A 17,012-nucleotide genomic window follows, 5' to 3' on the forward strand; every position below is an offset into this window, starting at 1 on the left:
ACTGAAGTAAAGAAAAGGGACAACGACAAACTGATACAAGAAAAAATGGCCAAAACATCTGCGCACAGAAGACCCGACATCATCAGCCAGACACCCAGCAGAGAGGACATTAAAGCCAGATGGCCTGCTCTGTTTAAGGCATCTCATGTGAGTTGCGGTGCTGCTTAGACTCGCATGTTGTTAAAATATATTCCCAGTCCACGTCTAACGACGGCACTAGTGTGTTTTCATCTTTAGCTTTTCTATTTAAAATGTGTTCTCCAAGCTTTTCTGAATTGCACTATTCTTATCCACTTTTAATCATTTACTGTATCCTTATTTTACATGGTTCTGTAGTTTATAGGAAAAATGATTTCAGGCACCGCAGACATTGAAGTTTTGTGATTACTATAGAAAATCAGTAAATTGACATGCTGTACAATCAAATAACGCAACCCAGACGGTACGACAATCAGCAAATATTGATAAAAATTCTGTACAATGACCAGGATTGTTTTCTTGCTATAAAAGTATTCTAAGAACAATATTGATAATTGAACTATTTGAGGCTCTAATGCTATTTTCATTGTTTGTCTTTCAGCTCCAGGACGAGTTTCAGAGAATCACAACAGTGCACCTTGAATCAAAGTTCATGTCCAAGCTGGATGAATATACTCCGAAGCTTCTGGTCCTCTTCCATTCCAGGGCTGGAGCCGTAGGGTTGAGGCTGCAAGCTATCCTACTAAAGGTAGGCTAATATCTTATTACAGGGATTCTATGATCAAACTGCAGTGATGTCATTTGCTTATTAGTTAAATCTTCAACAATTATTTGATTAATTTGTCATTATCTCTGCAAAACGTGTATGAAATTAAATAGTTTATAGAAAAATGAGTTGCCGACTGGTTAACGTGGGGCATCTGGTAAGCTGGTCAGAGTTTATTAAACAGTGTTTTGAAGCTGTATTTGGGTCATTTGTGTAGACATATGCCTTCTGTGTGAGGGACACCAGCCAAATGGGTGTGGATGTAGGTCCTTTGAGCTTGAAGCCACCAGAGTGAAAGAAAGTTTTTTGCCTTTGCAAACTAATATTATTTATCATACACCACATCAAGGATCTTTCAGACATTTGATTAACATTAATATAAGCCATATGCTGTATTTATTTATTTATTTTTACAGTTTTATTATTATGTGTTCCTTCATTTTTACTGTAAAATAACAACAATGGCGTGTGATGATGAAGAATAAGGATCATTGTCATTTCAGGCTCCCAGCCATCCTTGCTGATGAAATGACCAGAGTAGTTGTCATTGGGTGGTTGATGGTGGACCTCGGGGAATCGACAGACCAGCTCTTAAAAGAGGATGAGGTAATGTGTACATGTAAAAAGAGAAAAGAGTCAAGTCTCTGTCTCTTTTCTTAGCTCACCTTGTATGTCTTGGGAAGGTCAACACCGATTAGCCACAACATAAAATCCTTGTTTCTGTAAAAGGCGGAGCCGCGGTTCTTCCCGAGATGAAAGGCCTGAAAGGTTTGAGTTAAACAGGTTTAACTGTAGAGAAACGCTGTAAAGCTGGATTTACTGAAGGAGCAGCGACCAGCGCTGCTTTACCTTCAGCTCCACTCGCGCTTTCACTCACACAAAGTCCAGGTCCATCAATATATTTCACATGTTGATGTTCCTGAACTCGTAGATTGTCTGAATGTTCACAGCAAAATCTCCAGTGTTAATTTAACTCCCACAGTGTTGAAATTAACACTATTGCGGTGTTTATGTAGTTCTCACCAGTTCCGAGTTAAAGTTACACTTTGAATAGTGTTAAAATTGAAGCCCTTTTATAGTGTTAATTTCTGACACTTACAGTGTTTTATGACACTCAAGTGTGTATTTCTGACACTAAACTAAGTTCTTACCTTTGTGTTATTGTAGTTTTACAACACGTGAATTTACCACTATATTAAAAGCTGGACAGTCCCATCTTGAATGTTCTCACGAAATTCTGAAATCTGCTCATCTGCAAGGCTACAGAACATCAGTACTAACACTAGCATGCAACAAATCTCTTTACCATCTGTTTACATACGATTAGAATTTGATGATTCACAAAGCTCAATAGTGAAAAAGAAAAATAACACAAAAAACTAATAATTTTGAGCTCTTTATTCAAAAGAAGAACCTCCCAAGCACCATGTAGACTGGGAACAACTGAAACATGAGCACAGTTACAAAGAAAACATGGGTACAATATATAGGCCTTCATCTTCACCACAGGCTCTTTGTAAATCGAAGGGCTTATAATATACAAGACTGTCTGCTTTGATCACATCTAAACATCTAAACATCTAACCTAGTTGAAGAGCTTTGCCCGAAACTCACGAACTCTTGGAGACCCATCTGTTGTTGTAATGTCAATGCTGTAGACTGTTGTCTGCACAAATGTGTAGAAATGGACCAGGGACTCATCATGAGAAAGACTGAACACGTAGTGAGACTTGAACAGCTCATCAAAGGCACCCAAGGATCTGGTGGCTTGGCAAGGGATGAGCTGCTTGTCCACAACGATGTAGAATGTGTGGATTCTCTTCTGAGCCCGGCCGACAGCAAGGATGTAAGGTTGTTTACCCTCTGTTCCTCGCAGATGTTCATCACTGCTGCAGCACGACTAAAAAACAGAACATGAACACCTTAATGTTAGTTCAGCTAGTTACCCACACTCTGGGTTTGCTGCTTAAAGGAGAACTCCGGTGTGAAATGGATTTGGGGTGTAGTGAAACATAATTAAGAGCACCAACCTTTGTTGAACAGCACACCTCTGCTCGCCCCCCACATCCCGAAATCCAGCATTGTTTCAGTTTCTACAAACAGGCTTTAGAATGGGCGCTACAGGGCATATTTTACTACTAATTCTACCAAAGAAGTGTGGAGATACTTTGAGCTTGTTAGCGGTGGAATAAACGATTTCTCTGCAGGGGCAAAAATATGCCCTATAGCGCCCGTTCTAAATGAGGTGTGCTATTCAACAAAGGTTAGTACTCCTAATTATGTTTCACCACACCAGAAGTCCTTTTCACACTGAAGTTCTCCTTTAATAAAACACAGTCGACCTGCTCAGTAAAACACTTAGAATCTTCCCTGTCAAGGAGAACAGCGGGAGGAACCGACAGCAAGTTTTCAACTGCTATGAATGAGATTTGGCCCAATGAGATTTTAGCAGATGAGACATATAGACCTTGTGAAAGTGCACCGTTTTGTCCTCTGCATCACTGGCACTGATGTTGATTCTCTTTCGTCCTGCTGTCGGTGGCAAGAGATGGAGAAGAAGCAGCAAAGAAGCCACGTCACTGTCCCAGTCTAATAAGCAGTGGGTGGGGGGTTGGAGACACAAACAATAACTCGCCATCATTAATATGGATTTGGAATATGCAGAAGACAAAACACTAGCCAACTGACTAGATACCAAGACTATCTTACTTACTGGTGTCATCATCCTCTGCATGTTTCTCAGCAGCGTTTAGAAGTCGGTGCAGCTCGGGTGACTTAGTCAGGTGTTTGGGCTCTTCGAGAACCTTCGGCTCGAAGGTCGTGTCCCACCTCTCAAGTAACCTGGAGGATGTTTCCTCACCAAACAGCAGCACAAAGTCTTGATTCAGCTGTTGATCAAATACACATACAAATGTATCAGTGGTCAGTGCGCTGTAAACAGCCAAACCAAATCAAAGACTGGACTTTAAAAACCAATGCACAACCCACTGGTCCTTTGACATCTAAAAAACGTGGGAATGTTTTCAGGACATCTGTGGTTCTCTGTGAGTCATGCACCAGGTTCTGGCGATGTTCCAAGGTCATCTTCATCTTCTTAAACACACTTGGTTCATCATGACAATGAAGAAGAAGTGATATAGCTTCCTGGCAGGCATCTCCATCAAGCTGCTCAGGCACTGATGCTACTGATCTTCTGCGATTTGCTCCTTGTGCTTGTGGCACTGTGGTTGCCTTAACTGGTCGTTGAGATGTATTCCTGGACATCGTCTTCAGGCGCCATGCTAAATATCCTGTGCCCTTTTCGCCATCATAGAAATGCTCCTGTTAATAAAAAAATGACATAGATCCATCCTTCACTGATCTTCTTTGAAAAGGAAACTGGGACAGTAGCAGGTTTGTAATTTTTTAATTTCTAGTGTAAAAACTGGGGCTATGAAAGTTAAAGCAGTTACTCAAGCAGGTAATCTTGATATTTTAACGTGTTTTTTATCACAGATTAAAATCTGACAAACTTTACAGAGCTGACAATATAAACACAGCACTGCTTACTGTCCAGTTCAGAAGGTAGATCACTTTTATTTAAGCTGAAAAAACCTCAGTACCTCAGCACATTACTGTTGAGTTAACTGTAACTCAGTACAGTAAAAAAGGATCTAGTCTGCCAGTCCTAAACCGCACTACACTACTACTGTCTCCTCCCACGCAGACACGGAAATACCAGCATTAAAAATGATAGAGTTCTAACTTTGATACCACTCATTACATTTAAATACCCAATATTAAAAGCTTAGTTTTAAGGAGAAGAAAAAGTGTGATTAACTGCCATTAATCAGAGAATCTGCTGTGATTAATCTGATTTTTTTAATGGATTGACATCACCAGTAAAAACCCATTAACCCAATTCATTCTGAATGGCACTAAGAGCGTTCTCATTGATCGTTTTGTGGTCTGATCATAGCACACTACCATTTCAGTTGTCCAGGGCTACTTTGACAGGCCATTATAAGATCATTGTAATTCTATATATATTTTTTTCAAGCATTTAAAGTAAATCACTTAAAGTTCAAGTACAGCGACAGAGTGCATTTAGGCCGTGGCCACGCCGTGGGGAAAACACTCAGCTCAGTTTGAATAGAAGTGAATGGGAAATTGCAGCTCACTGTGTCTTTAAACAGCTTTAACATAAAACGTCAACTCCAGTCTCTCTCAATCCCCTTTAAAGAAAGGAGAAGATATATACTGACGTCAGGTATGATTAGACTCCATCTGTGTTCGCTTTATATTCAGATTTGAGGAAAAATCACCAAACGGAGTGTCCAGCCTTCACTTACCTCGACTTGTAATGTACCGTTATCTCACAGACACGAGCTGGTCTAGTTAACATTAGTTAAAACTCATCAAAACATTCAAATCTATATAAACATTAGGGGAAAACACTCAGCTCAGTTTGAATAGAAGTGAATGGGGAATTGACTTGTAACAATAGCTCACTGAGACCCCAGGCAGGCTAAGCTAGTTAACATTAGCTAACACTGTGGTCAAAATGTTCTATAGAGTATTAAGCTGCATTTGATCAACACTCCTGTATCACTCTCAATCAACAGATCAAGTATAGCTGCACTATTCCATCTTGTTAGTAGCACTATAACCATTATCCTCACATTCTTCATCAGTCTGAATTAATATTGCATGTTAATAGCCTAAATAAACCAAAGGGTCACCAAGAGATCAATACTTGACCACCTGAACAACAATTTAAATTGGCCCAAGAAATAATGGAAATTAGTGGGTAGTAGTTTGTAGAGCTCACTACCTAAAGTGGCAGGTAAACAAGATCTAAAATTGAGCTCAAGTGTTTAAAGCATTTTACCCCTTCTGACACTTCGAGTTCTGTCTCTACGTAAAACTAGTATCATTTCTGAAAGTAAGTACTTTCTTAAACTTCCACAGCCCTTTGGAGAAAAAGGATCCTTCAGTGGAGGAAAGAGTGGAATGATCCCCAGGGCATACTTCTCCTTCTGTTTACGGGATGGAGTCCTCCTTTAAAGCAAAAGCAATATTTAAAAAATAATAATAAACATGTCCTACTACAGACTACAGGGCACCAACTCAATGCCCTTCATTTAAATAAAGTCATTACATTCACTCCATATAAAACACTTCAGTCTAAAAATGGTTTAAACAGTTTAAGACGCACTTCCCCGCGCATCTCAGTCATACGGCTGGCCAGTGTGTTGACCAGCTGTCTCCGGGTCCGATGACTCAGCGATTTCTCTGACATCTTGACCTCCAGGTTTCATAACCAAGGCATTTTCTACCATCTATTAAATCCACACGTGAGAAATGTTTTCACTGTACAATTCAGAACCAAACATTACTTTCATGGGATTTGTTGCAACGAGCGACTTTGTTGGTGACAAGTTCCACGTGCTGTGACTGGTTTGTGGACTCTTGCCAGTATCAAGTTATCGGATACGATCTACTGTACCATTTACTGTTCATGGCTGGCCAGTTAGAAAACGGGTTTCCTTCTTCCAGTTCGGTCCAACACACATCCACACAACTCTAAACTTCACACTTTGAAGCTCAAAGTTTACTGATGGTGTTGAGAGTCCAAATTGTATAGATCAATTGCTCAAGTACCTCTTTTGCAGCCTCAGCCTCAGAAAACACTGTGGTAGGTGGGTTCCCGTCTCTGAAGTGATGAACAGGTCTGTCTCTGGAGCGTCGACTAAAGAGCTCATTGTCACTTGAAGGTGACAGGGTATCCGTGAGGGAAGATGATGCTGATTGATCTAAAGGAGAACTTTTGTTTTAGATACTTGTATAAAAAAGGAAGACAAAATGATTCCAAAAGAGGTGCAGTGGTCTTCATATTTATATCAATGTGCCACACTATGGTTTATATAGCTGCATAATAAAAGAAAAAATGGAAATAATCCATCTTTAGTGACACTAACACACCTTAAATTGGAACGAGAGGATTTCATATGTTCACTCTACACTTAAAAGTGATAAAAAAAGACAAAATAATACTGGTCATTATTTTATGAACAGTAGTTTACAGTTAAAATACAGGATACCAAGTGTGCACTTTTGGGTCATGGAGTGAAAGAAAAATCATCTAAACTTCAAAGGTCATTTGTTGTTTCAGTTCTACTGAACCATGAGGTCCAAACCTTGATATCCAAGTACTGCACTTCAAAAACCAGCACATTCGTGACCTGCTAGAAATGTGTTACTTAGGGGTGGCAAAGCCACCAACAGATACATTTTATAGGGATTTTTTCAGAAAAATACACACAACTTTGACAGAGCAAGCTGTGGCTTGTATAGCAAGAATGGGAGGCTTAGAACCAAATGTACATTTGAAACTTATGCTGGAAGCATGACTGCAGTGACTACAACGGAACTTCTAACAAAACCCACCTTCATCAGACTCACCGTCACGTACTGTCAGGCATAAGTCAGGATTGGCCTCCATCAGTTCAAGAAGGATGTCTTCCTCCACTGCCGTGTCACTTTCATCACAAATGTGCAGTTCAGATGCAGCTGGGAGTCCCAAACTTGTCTTTGACTATAGGAAGATCAACAAGACAAGCCTGTACCAGGTTCAAGACTAAACCTTAGTATACAGCAAAAACCACGCGCCTTGAACACTAAGAGCTCCAGTAAAACGCCACATCCTCTGCATTTTTAAGCTGAAATATGAAGCCAAAGTTCCAATGGAAGAAAGAGAACACAGATTAGGGAAAAGGTCTGAAGAGAGAAGTTGTTGGGTTTATGGTGAAACCGGCTGCAGTACATGCGTAATGTTCTGTATTTACTGCATGTGGTTAATCAGAACTACACATCATTCATAATCAGAGTAAAACTTGATTGACATCTGTTGCAAGATGATGACTCACAAACTTCACCTGCAGCTTTGCATTTTGTGAGTTTCAGTCGAATAAAACATTTTCATCATATATTTCAATTTTGAAATGAATATATTAGAGTTAAAACCTCGTCTCGTCTCGTGAGCCCAACATCACGGCTCGTCTCATGAGATGAGGGTCTTGTCAGACCCCTAGCCAGAAGCTCCCTGCCCTCTGGTGACTAATGCTGGCAGTGCCGTTATTAATGTGATGATGTGATTTAGAGAAATAAATGCCAGTGACAGTGATGATGATATAATAGCATAACAAACAACATTTGAATGAATCAGTTTGGGAAATATATATTTGTTTCTTCACCTACTTCAGTCCACACTGTGTGTATGGAGTCAGTTACTGAAGCCTTGGTCTTTGACTGTCAACAATCCTGTTCAGTTATAGATGTGAACAAACATACAAATAAACACAATAGACAAAGTCCCGGTTCTCAGATATCACTGAGGATATGTCTGTGTGTTGGACGATAAGTTAATGATGTAATATTCGTGACAGGCCCAGTTATTGAGCTGTCATTCCTAACATTTCAAAAACCTGCACACAGGAAATTCTGCAATAATTATGGGAAATGCTACTTACCTTCACTGATGAAGTCCAAACAGGTGAAGCCAGAGTGTAATCGGATGCACTTCTTGGTACCTTGGGATTTCACCTTCAGCAACACACTGGCGTGTCTCAGAACCGACACTCAACAGAGGAAATCTAGCTTCTACAGGTGCCAGGGGTCATGAGCTAAATCTCAACTTCAGCCAAACGGCCAGGAAAGCACAGAAAAAAGGTGATTCCACTGCTACTGGTAGATCCAGCCATGAACGCTGGGCTAAATCTGACCAATAACCAGCAAACAATGTTGCGTGTAAAGTTGTAAAAACTGCATTCATGCAAACGACAAACTACATTAGCACGAAAACCATGATGGCAAATTAGACACATTAACAAATGACTTGAAACTCACGCCTGTCTCTGCTTATATCCCCACAGCTGCTCGCTCACAACTACAATAACCTGCTGGGGTTTGTGAGCGAGAACTTAGGCCTTGCTAGCTGTATCCTTATAGCACCATGATCTGCTGAATAATTCACTGCCTACTGGATCATTTCAAATATTTTAGGAATACTCTTCAATAAAATAAGCCTGCAGCGATGTTACACTTCACTGGAGATGAAATGGACATGTCCATGCAGTAGAACCCATTCCGAGTCATGGACCGACTGAATCTGACTGATTGTAGGTGCTGTAAAAATATCCTTTTAAAACAAACAGTAGAAAAATGTTTGTCATGCGTTTCTCTCATACAGGGTGCGGCGCGAAGTGCAGTGCCGGTGGTTTTTGTAGCTGCAGCAGCGGCGGAACCGAATATATGAGCCTAACTGACGGAGCTGCAGCTGGAACGAGTGATGCGTGCTGATAAGAAGTGATGAGGCTGTTAAATCATCACCGTCAGTGAGATAAACCAGAGCTTTATCCATCTCTCTCTTCTGTCCGCTCCTCTGCAGCCACTGTTAGCTGTAGTAAGAGAGTCTGTTAGGGAGCAGTACAGCGTTCGGCCCATGCCCCGCCCCCAAATGTCAAAACCACGCCCTCTGAGAACTCCAGCGCGCGGAGAGCAGCCGGCGGTGCTGTAGTGATGGGAGCAGCAGCTCTTTCAGATGAACTGAATCATTAGAATCAGTTCACTAAGAAGATCCGTTCACCGAATCGTCCAGTGCTCGGCAGGAGGAGCCTTTAGGGGTTATTACAGGAAATATAAACCACATTACTTGACTCCATGTGAGTGAGTGGCAGGGCGGATGTGAACCACGTCCTCAGCAGCAGCTTCTCTGGGTGGCAGCGCGAATGTGAATCACAGCGACGGTACATTCAGTGAACGAATCAGTGAGTCGACGGAGCGCCGCCAGCACTGAGTGACTCATCCAGACAGTTTATGTATGTATTTGTATGTCATTGTGTATCAGACAGGATCTGGAACCTTGTGGAACGTCCCGTCCGTGGAGGTGCACATTGGTTAGTGTTCCTCCTACCAGTTCTTGAAGGTGCACAGTTCAACAAAAGGGCTCCATCTTTAAGTGAAGTGCAGGATACAGAAGGATCTCCCTCAGGTTAGAGTCTGGGAGGCTCGCCATCAAAGGAAAACTGAATCCACCACGATCACCAGGACAAAAACCCTGAACTATAATAAGGCCATAATTACCCCATTAATTCAGAGCTCATTATAATAAACATAAACAGTGACTTTAACTAACATGGTTCACAAACACGTCCACATAGTTACAATATACTCCGTATTCACAGTGACCAGCTGCACTAATACCGATATTTCCAGCTTTTATGCAGGAAAAACTGAGAACACAAGTTATTCAGCAGGAAAAGGGGTTAATTTCGGCAGCACGAGGCGTCGTAGCTCACTCGGCACAACTGTTATGAACCTTCATAAAACACGTGAACAGTGTTTAACTTGTAAAGAGACATTTAAACACTTCTACTGTTATTTCTACTCACATGAGCTCGGAAACGCGGAATTAGCTTTAGCACAGCTGCTACAGCGTTTAACTCACCGATGCTAAAGTTTCAGTTCAGCAAATAACTTCTGGTTCTCTAACGAAAAGCTTTCCCCACATATCAGCTCATCGATTAGTTATTAAACACATATCAGCTCATCGGTTAGTTATTAAACACATATCAGCTCATCGATTAGTCATTAAACACATATCAGCTCATCGATTAGTTATTAAACACATATCAGCTCATCGATTAGTTATTAAACACATATCAGCTCATCGATTAGTTATTAAACACATATCAGCTCATCGATTAGTTATTAAACACATATCAGCTCATCGATTAGTTATTAAACACATATCAGCTCATCGATTAGTTATAAAACACATATCTGCTCATCGATTAGTTATTAAACACATATCAGCTCATCGGTTAGTTATTAAACACATATCAGCTCATCGATTAGTCATTAAACACATATCAGCTCATCGATTAGTCATTAAACACATATCAGCTCATCGATTAGTTATTAAACACATATCAGCTCATCGATTAGTTATTAAACACATATCAGCTCATCGATTAGTCATTAAACACATATCAGCTCATCGATTAGTTATTAAACACATATCAGCTCATCGATTAGTCATTAAACACATATCAGCTCATCGATTAGTTATTAAACACATATCAGCTCATCGATTAGTCATTAAACACATATCAGCTCATCGATTAGTTATTAAACACATATCAGCTCATCGATTAGTTATTAAACACATATCAGCTCATCGATTAGTTATTAAACACATATCAGCTCATCGATTAGTCATTAAACACATATCAGCTCATCGATTAGTCATTAAACACATATCAGCTCATCGATTAGTTATTAAACACATATCAGCTCATCGATTAGTTATTAAACACATATCAGCTCATCGATTAGTTATTAAACACATATCAGCTCATCGATTAGTTATAAAACACATATCTGCTCATCGATTAGTTATTAAACACATATCAGCTCATCGATTAGTTATTAAACACATATCTGCTCATCGATTAGTTATTAAACACATATCAGCTCATCGATTAGTTATTAAACACATATCAGCTCATCGATTAGTTATTAAACACATATCAGCTCATCGATTAGTCATTAAACACATATCAGCTCATCGATTAGTTATTAAACACATATCAGCTCATCGATTAGTTATTAAACACATATCAGCTCATCGATTAGTTATTAAACACATATCAGCTCATCGGTTAGTTATTAAACACATATCAGCTCATCGATTAGTTATTAAACACATATCAGCTCATCGATTAGTTATTAAACACATATCAGCTCATCGATTAGTTATTAAACACATATCTGCTCATCGATTAGTTATTAAACACATATCAGCTCATCGATTAGTTATTAAACACATATCTGCTCATCGATTAGTTATTAAACACATATCAGCTCATCGATTAGTTATTAAACACATATCAGCTCATCGATTAGTTATTAAACACATATCAGCTCATCGATTAGTTATTAAACACATATCTGCTCATCGATTAGTTATTAAACACATATCAGCTCATCGATTAGTTATTAAACACATATCAGCTCATCGATTAGTTATTAAACACATATCAGCTCATCGATTAGTTATTAAACACGGCCCACAGAGTTTTGTCACGTACTACAAACTTTTAGCTTGTTCTGTGTGTTTGTTTGGTCTCTTTACTGCAGGAGAACTTCCGTCTGGTCTCCTGGCTGAACAAGCTAAACCAGACCACCCCGTGCCCGAGTGTGACCCTGTTAAACCTGTTATAATAACCCCTCTATTGCTGAGCCTTTCTATAGAGCCTGTGCGCTCGCCGCTCCCGCCTCGCTCCCCTCTCTGCTCCCAGACCCCCTCTTCATGTTCTCTCTGGCCTCTCCGAGGGCGGGACCGCCGTTTCTGAGCTGAGGCCCAGTTGAAGGTTTTGTGAGCAGGTAGTTGAAGACGCTGTTAAATTGTCCAGAAAGGGGTTTAAACTGTCCGGTTCAGTGCCGTCCTGCCCTGAGTTGGAGAAACTCTCACCACCGGCTGCTGTTTTGTAGAGAGAAGCTCGGCTGAGTTCAGGCAGGGCTGTTTAATGAGGGCTCGTGTGTAAATGAGGGGGTTTCCCTGCTGTAAAAGGTCTGAAATGTGGATAAGAGAGTTTTATTAAACTCCAGTGTAAATGTGGGAGATATAGAGCCGCCTTGGTCAACAGTTCGTTTCAGCTGCTGAGTTGTAGGCTAGCGCGGCCGAGGCTAGCAGGGTTAGCATCTGGTTTAGCTGTGTGAATATACGACGTTAAGAGTGAAATCCTGCAGTTTACCGACTCAGAGGCGTGTTGGGATGAACATTCCCTCAGTACAGCCGCACTAAACTCAGTGCTGTATCGGACAGGTTGTTTTATTGGACGGGAACAGCGAACGAACTTTCACAGATCCACGAAACTACACTTCCCAGAGTGCTGTGCGAGTGACGTCGGCAACGCGAGCGCCTCAAACGGCAGAGGGAGACAGAAACGCGCAGATAAGAGGAGCAGACACTCGAGAGACGCACACACACACACTCTCACACTCACACACACACACACTCACTCACACACACACTCACACACTCACACACCTATACTTGTAATTATCTCTTAAGGGGGACACCAGTCAGGGACATGCTATTCGGGGACACCACTTTCCCGTGGTCCTACAGACATGAAAAAAATCATGCAAGTATAATTAAAATTAAGAAACACCAAGATCATCTCAGATTTTTGATTTAACCAAGTAAGTTTCCCAGTGTGTTCTGATTCTGCCAAATGGGGACTTGGGACTAAATTTGCATAACACAGAAATTCTGTGATTATTATAACTTCCTGAGGACGGTACTTGGGACCGAATTTGCATACACACAGATCAGTTAAATAACATCAGGGGGACATTTAAAATCATTAAACTCCAAATGTAACTCAAAATATTTGTAGTTTCTTTAAGTGCATACACAAGACAGCCATCTTGGTTTAACAAATTATTCCTTTTTTTTCCAGTCAAATAAATGTATTTTGTATTCACATAACACAATCCTAGTCTATAGCACTGTGATTTAGTCTAGAGCGCTTTAGACAGTTTTTAGCTTCAATGGACAAAGAACTACTACATGCCCATATACCATTTTCACTGCTCTACAAAACTTGAACTTATTTTTGTCCTTTTAAATTTAGAACACATGAAAGCAACAATGCGATTGTGAACAGTGTGCCAAAACCTTTTTATTTTTTATTTGGAAAAGTCAGCTCTTACACGTATACACCAATCAGATATAACATTCTGACCACCTCGTTTCTATGCTCATTGTCCATTTTATCAGCTCCACTTACTGTATAGCTGCACTTTGTAGTTCTACAGTTACAGACTGTAGTCCATCTGTTTCTCTGATACTTTGTTAGCCCCCTAAACACTGTGTCTACTCACTGTCCACTCTATTAGACACTCCTACCTTGTCGGTCCACCTTGTAGATGTAAAGTCAGAGACGACAGCTCATCTGCTGCTGCACAGTTTGTGTTGGTCATCCTCTAGTCCTTCATCAGTGGTCACAGGACGCTGCCCACAGGATGCTGCCCACATGGTGCTGCCCACAGGACGCTGTTGGCTGGATATTTTTGGTTGGTGGACTATTCTCAGTCCAGCAGTGATACTGAGGTGTTTAAAAACTCCAGCAGCGCTTCTGTGTCTGATCCACTCAGACCAGCACAACACACACTAACACAACACCACCACGTCAGTGTTACTGCAGTGCTGAGAATGACCCACCACCCAAATAGTACCTGCTCTGTGAGGGTCCATGGGGGTCCTGACCACTGAAGAACAGGGTAACAGAGTATCAGAGAAACAGATGGACTACAGTCTGTAACTGTAGAACTACAGAGTGCAGCTATACAGTAAGTGGAGCTGATAAAGTGGACAGTGTGTAGAAACGAGCAGGTGGTCAGAATGTTATGCCTTATCAGTGTATTTACATGTTTTTCAAATGAAATAAACAAAAAAAAAAAAAATACAAATTGTGGCTCAAATCTCTCTTGTAAGCCACAACGCAATTGTGAACATAGAATTTGACACTCTGCCAATCTCTGTTTTTAAGCGCTGAAGGCTCAGCTCTTTTGCACTGTTCGCAAGGTAGCTTCCCTGGGACACGGCATGAACTGATAAAGCTTTTCAGGTGTGTTTCCACGGCCTGGATCTCAATCACTTCCCAAGCTTTTCTTCTTTTCTGTGCATGTGTTTTACCTAAGTATGAGAAATAAATATTATTATAAAGGAAAACACAGAACAGTGATTAAGTAAATAGTGAATTTGTTGAACTGTTTCAATCATGTTGTTGAACTCTCACAAGAAATTATTAAAATTATTTTGTGTGGACATTGCATTGGTATTTAAAACTTCAGATGCAAGCATAAGAACCGCTGATAATCATCACTCACAAATGTTAATAAGACAAACAACAGCAAAAGAACAAAGTATACTAGGAGTGTTAAAAATCAATTTTCTGACAATTTGTGGCTTTAAAATGATCTGCCAGTTTAGTACCCCGTATTAACACTGTCTGGCCATTTTATCAGTAATCATACTATACAGATGCATTACATATGTGTACCATTACTAACTGTAGCTCACACGTTGCTTGAAAAGTCAAGCTGTGGTGTTAGAGATCATCACACAATTACAGGAAGAAACGATCAGAGTCATTTCAACAAACTCAAACACACACAGAAACGTTCATGTGGGATGAGGTCAAATGGTGAGAGAGATTAATAGATCTATGGATTAGATGTAAATGAAATGAAATGCTGATTATTTTGTCCTGTAATTGTGTGATGGTCTCTAACACTGCAGCTTGATGCAGGAGCAGAAACACCGTGGGCCATTTGCTGTGAAGGAGAACTACACTTTCCTCAACACTTACACTTTTCCTTAACTACCCAAATCACAATCAGACCTAATGAGCATTTCTGTTCATTATCTCATCACTCTAACATATAAAAACCAGTCAGACAGTCTCAGGGACATATTAGCAGCTTGTGTCTATTACATTACTTTGTGCACAAATCAAAAAACCAAATAACGCATGTTGAGTTAAAAAGAAAACATGACCACGATTAAAAGAAATGAGGGAACGATTTAAGAAATCGTAACCACAAATAAAAGAAAAACGTGTGTACGAACTGCAAAATGTTCTCTCAAGTTTATTTTTTTTCCTCCGTCCCCTCCAGGGCTCCATAATATATGGAAACTATGCTGCAAGAACAGCCAGTTTTGAATTCAGGTTCTGCATCACAGGAACCAACCTATTCAGCTTACTGCCTATTTACACTGAGGTTCTAAAAAGTCTTTCACTTCTGAATGAGGTGCAAAGCACAATCTAATCTGAACAGAGATAACTGATCATATTTCAATCTTAGAGGCATAGAAACAAAAACCTGTTTAATTTTGTTTAAAAGAAAGAGGCTGGGTTGGGAAATGGTCATGTAGAAATGATTTTGACCACTCAAGTAATAAGTAGACCTCAAGAAAAAAAAAAAACAATTAAATGTGTCATATAGTCCGTTTAAGCAATGACCAGTGGCAAAAAATTATATAAAATCTGTTTACTGTGGTCACTAAAACATGAGGTTTAGGCGATTTAACTTCATATCTTTATTTTGTGTTGAATGACAATTTTATTTACACTAGATTACACTATTCCTTTAATTAATTCAGTGCAAAAATGTAAAAGACAGATAATTTAGAAGATGTTCCTGTTTTTCTGATGACATGTAATCAGGTAGGAAATACAGTGAAATAGTGTTCTGCCTGGCTCTGCCATTGTTGCTGCTTAGTGAGTTTTGTTTCCACAGCTACAGTTTTAAGAGAGAATTTTTTTCAGCATAGCTTTCATACCAACTGTTTCATTTTACTTGTCATACCAGTGACCCTGACCTATGCCAATGCAACAGGCACAGCAGTGTTGCTGTGTACACCTATCGGCCACTTTATCAGATATCTGTACTTGATAATGATAAGGTATGTGGTCCTAACAGGCTCAGAACTGCTGCAGACTCCATCATTCTCTTTCACTTCAGGACTTTTATTTAGATCCATAACTTCAAGGTTGCTTCTCTCTGTAACACCCATGACACCTGAAGATGTGCTATGAGGGACAAGATTAGAGGGGGTAGCTTCATCCACAGAAGACAGACACCTCCATTTCACTGGTTTACGGGAGGTACTACTCTCTGAACTACTTTTGTTCCCTTCATCTCTAGAGTCAAGGACATACTCCTCTCCACTGTCTAAAGTAGAATCAAATAGCTCATCTGAATCTTCAGGAACAAACCCTCTCATCTAAAAATCAATATTACAAGGGTAATTTTTGAAATGCATCAGAACATCAGAAATTAAAAGGCAAATTCATAAACCAAGCCTATATGACAAGTATTTGTCTCCTGCATGATTTTCTGAATATTTACTTTTTTCATGGATTGCTGAAAGACACATGACTACTGAATTGGGATTCCAATATAATATACACCATATTGCCAAAAGTATTCAGTCACCCATCCAAATCATTGAATTCAGGTATTCCAATCACTTCCATGGCCACAGGTGTATAAAGCCGAGCCCCTAGGCCTGCAGACTGCTTCTACAGACATTAGTGAAAGAATGGGTCGCTCTCAGGAGCTCCAGCGTGGTACCGTGATCGGACGCCACCTGTGCAGCAAGTCCAGTCATGAAATTTCCTCACTACTAAATATTCCACAGTCAACTGTC

The 17,012-nt window shown here is 40.1% G+C and overlaps 1 protein-coding gene and 1 long non-coding RNA gene across 2 annotated transcripts in view; one reads left to right on the plus strand and one right to left on the minus strand.

Annotated features, from left to right (window-relative positions):
* LOC108416826 (NACHT, LRR and PYD domains-containing protein 12-like) overlaps nt 1-17,012 on the plus strand; it is a 578,836-nt gene that overhangs the window by 53,869 nt on the left and 507,955 nt on the right.
* The window catches only part of LOC119261989, a 36,277-nt gene continuing 20,460 nt past the window's right edge, over nt 1,196-17,012 (minus strand). The window contains exons 2-3 of the long non-coding RNA XR_005129322.1: nt 1,411-1,506; nt 1,196-1,335 (exon numbers count right to left, since the gene is read on the minus strand). This is a non-coding gene — a long non-coding RNA (uncharacterized LOC119261989). The remainder of the gene's footprint in view (nt 1,336-1,410; nt 1,507-17,012) is intronic.

Source organism: Pygocentrus nattereri, chromosome 2, assembly GCF_015220715.1.
Source record: "Pygocentrus nattereri isolate fPygNat1 chromosome 2, fPygNat1.pri, whole genome shotgun sequence".
Taxonomy (NCBI): Eukaryota; Metazoa; Chordata; class Actinopteri; order Characiformes; family Serrasalmidae; genus Pygocentrus; species Pygocentrus nattereri.